The sequence below is a fragment of the Ruditapes philippinarum genome, unplaced genomic scaffold (genome assembly GCF_026571515.1).
Source record: "Ruditapes philippinarum isolate M1 unplaced genomic scaffold, ASM2657151v2 ctg3161_1_1_1_1, whole genome shotgun sequence".
NCBI lineage: Eukaryota > Metazoa > Mollusca > Bivalvia > Venerida > Veneridae > Ruditapes > Ruditapes philippinarum.
The window spans coordinates 11,832-15,952 of record NW_026852759.1 but is presented as its reverse complement, the minus strand read 5'-3'; the positions used below and the strand labels follow the sequence as shown (position 1 = coordinate 15,952).

The following is a 4,121-nucleotide window of genomic DNA, read 5'->3' as shown; positions in this document are numbered from 1 at the left end:
TCTATTAAACAATATAAAAATAAATCTGTAATAATGAATAACTGTCCTGCATAGTGCAGTGCACATGATCTCAATATACTGCAATGTGTGTTCATATATGCATTTCGTTTAGTAATTATATGGTCGCACCTACTTGCTAGATATGACTGAAAATACATTGATTTTTAATAGTGAAATATTTCGAAGAAACGCTAAAAAATTGTTCCTCGCGTAATAAAGGCATGAAGTTAAAATTTAATGCAATAAATCATTTATTTTCTATACAATAGCATAAGGAAAAGGATGATTTAAATGGATATTAAACAAGAAGAATAACCTTATAAAATTGTCAATTTCATATTCACTAGAAAGTTAAAAGATAACATCTTTACCGTTTGGGTTACGGTGACAGTTGGTATATATAAACGAAATAAGTAAAATATATCGCTAGCCTGTTTAACTGGTGATAACTGGTGATAACTTTTACAGTGATGTTCATAGATTTTGTTAAACACAGCTTGAAATTATACCTACATTCATGCTAAATGTATTGCAACCCCTTATTTTGCTGGAAATGAATACCCTATTTTATTCAATGAAAAAATATATCTGTTCAATGTTTAATATATCAAATTTGACACATTCTAATCATAATAAAGAAGAAGATAACAAATTAACAAAGAAAAGCTTTAAACTTTAAGTTGAAACGTCGTTTCGAACATAATCATTATACTATACAGATGTGGAAACAATCCAATGTAGGGACAATAGTACTTTAGTTCAATAGACGTACGTACGTTACAGCCCCTCCCCAATATTCCTGCGCTGCATACGGGCGATATAGTTTATGTAGTGCATTTTACTCTACGCAACAGTATGTGAGTATATTCCGAATTCTGTAATTCGTGAAATCGAGTATTCCCAGGAGTACATCTGCGAAGCGAGGGTCATCTTGCAGATCTTCACTGCTTTTGCTTTCTCTGCCATTCCAAACGGTCGACAATGAATTTAAAAAGGGGCTCGTCGAGATATTGCCTTCAATTGAAAGTTGTAAAGATCGAGAAAAGTCCTTGCTATACATTTTGTTGTCTTATCGATTTAGCAAATTAACGGGGTTACTCGACATTTGATGCTCTTCGCCACGTATTCTTAAAACAGATGTCATCTCCGACTTGTATAAATAACAGTACAGCCATCTTCATCATTATACTGGATTGTTTGGAATACAATATTGAAGGTAAGTCATCTAAAATGTTCATTTATAATCTTTATTTGTTTAAAATTAAAAGGACAGTGCTAACTTGTTGCTTTTGAGGGAAATAAGTGCGACGGTTTTTTTTCCGAATGATTTAATGTAAATCATGTTTATTATCAAGCTAAATAAAAACCCAAATACTTAACTAATAGGTCGATCTCAATTTTCATTTGTAATGCAATTTCTTAAATTGAAAAATAATCTGAAACTATTTTATTATATACTTCTAAAATAAATATCAAAAAATGTTGATGAAATAAAATGCGTATTTTCATTTTCCGTATTTTCACAATGAAATTGTTTTTTTCACTGACGGAAACATATTTTTCGTATTTTCACCAGTGTCTTCTTCAGCCAATACACATAGTGTAAGGGGAAATCTTTCAAATTGTAATGTCAAAACAATGTATATATTAAACAGAAAATCCAAGTTTTTTTCTATTAATACAGGATTTATTTTCATCATGATGTATGAAAAATATCATATTTAAATATTTATTTTCATACCACTCGATGAAAATAAATTATGTAATGATAGTTAAAACTTGAATATCCGCTATTTAGTTGATCATTATGATAAGTATACAAAATGAACGTGAAAGTTTATCAATGATTTAAAGCTGCATGCCTCCTGATGAGCCAAAATAGTTCAAGAAAATCAAACTTTTGGAAAACGCACTAAGATTGTAAGAAAAGTATTTAGATGCAAGATTCAAGTAATAATTTATAACTTTTGTGTGATTAATGATTGATTTTGCAGTATTTATTACCATATTTCTACTGCGTTACTAACGTGCTGCTTTAAAACTAATATTATGTTGTAGGATACATGTAAGTTATTTGAAAGTTATTGTAAGATCATTAAACAAGCAAATTTTTCCAATAAATATTTGTACTGGCACTATAAAAATGTTATCAGATTGACTCTGCATAAACCGCATGTCTACTTTGTATTTTGCCTAGCCTTTTAGTTTAGCAGAACAGAAGAGACGGAACATAGTATTGGTCTAAAACAATATATTCACATATAATCAAATAATTAATGAAAAGTTTGTACATTCTCGGAGTTGAACAGTTTTAAATTATGACTTTAAACCATTCTGAGCAAAGTTTCGGTTGACAGTAAAAAACAACAACATAAAAATACGTGTGCTTAATAATAAACGAACTAAATATCTGTTTATTTATAATATGTATAGATCTTTTTCTATCTGCTATAGTTAAAAAGATCTCACGATTTTGTTATCCGTACAATCTGACATAATGGCACGAGTACTCTGTGTAGTTGTTCTATTAACATTGGTAAGATTGTCACACTTAGAGTTTTTTTTATCTTTCAGCTTCTAGTGCTATGAAACACTAAAATGAAGCTTAATTTAATTTAATTTGTCCTGTAGAGTTTAATTTTAATGTACAGTAGTATGTTGTAATAAAGAATCAGTAGCTTTAAGCTGAAATATAAATATTCTAAACTTGAACCATTTTTTTTTCTAACTGAAGTTGATGCTGTTATTACATATGACGTTTATTAAAGTAAGTCTGTTATTTAAATTGAACTCGTTTACTTTTATTACAATTAATTACTGTGAAAATTAAATGAGACTTTAATTAATAAGAATTTTAATTTTCAACTTTATTATTGATTTGCACGTATGTTAGTTTGATTTTGCTTCTATGATTCCAGACAATCATTCAAACAGTTGACGCCAATGCAAACTTATGCAAGGACAAAAACCTCTATGACGTAAGCCAATATTGTATTTATACAACTGATTTGTCCTGCTTTAAAATGAAACAATCCATTGGAAATTTAAGGGTTTACTATTCTAGAGCAGTCATCAGTATAGATCCTGGTCAAACTGCGAGCATGCTGGTGCAGCACTAAATTGTTGCTATCAAAATTGTCAGCGTTTTGAATAGGGATTATTGACTGACTGGTTGATTTATTTTTTAATATTTTCAAATTATCATAAATTAATAAAACAGTGATAATTTTGATTTTTTTTAATTTGTGCAAACATTTTCACTTCATAGGTCTAAATAGCTTTAGTTTGTTTACATTGCAATAAATAATAGGCACTTAAATTAAACGTGTAAATATACGATTCGTATTGTTAACCATGGCTGTGAGTACCGTGACTTAAAGCGACTCCATTGAGATTTTTTCAATTGACGGGTATGGAAATAATTTTTCAAGATTAATGCTCTGTTTGATGTAGGTCCAGACAAATAACAAGTGTGCAAAATTTTCAGATCATTCGCTTACTCTGTTTTCCAGAATAATTACGCTTATGAAAAGCGTTACAAGGCTTTTTAACTCAAATTGGACTTACTTAGAATAGCACAAAAATACGACATTCAAATCATTTCTGAGTATATTTCTTATTTATTGTTTGCACCATTCTGTTCTAAGTGCCCCAGCTGATCTATGTAAGAAATTCATTTTTTTGGGGGGTGGGGGGGGGGGGAAGGGGGAGGGGGGTTGAACCTCAATGGAGTTTAATTTTGTGTCTTTTATTCTGATATGTATTACATGCTTGCTCAGGTAAAGGATTTTTCCAATGCATGTACATGTATATTAACTCTGATAGTTTATGACGGATTACTTTTGAGAACAGAATTAACACTTGCGCATAAACTGTAAGAGAATGCGCAGGCTGGTCTGGATCCATGCTGGTCGCAAACGCACTATGTTGCTTTTGTCGTGACGCGGCTCAAATGTTTTGATGCTGCTGTTTATCATAATCAGTACTATCTTTTCATTTTTTGATAGTTGTGTCATTTCGTTTCTTTTTCATATAGAATTTGGTAAATGCAGAAGTGCTTTGTTCCAAAGGAAATCACTAAAACTTCTCAACGTGCATTTATCAGTGCACTTCAATGCAAT

The 4,121-nt window shown here is 30.5% G+C and overlaps 1 long non-coding RNA gene across 1 annotated transcript; it reads left to right on the top strand.

Moving 5' to 3' along the window:
- Positions 1-1,089: 1,089 nt before the first annotated feature.
- LOC132723814 (uncharacterized) lies at positions 1,090-3,036 on the top strand. Its single transcript, XR_009624799.1, has 3 exons — positions 1,090-1,216; positions 2,455-2,536; positions 2,919-3,036. It is a non-coding gene; the product is annotated as an uncharacterized LOC132723814 (long non-coding RNA).
- Positions 3,037-4,121: the final 1,085 nt, after the last annotated feature.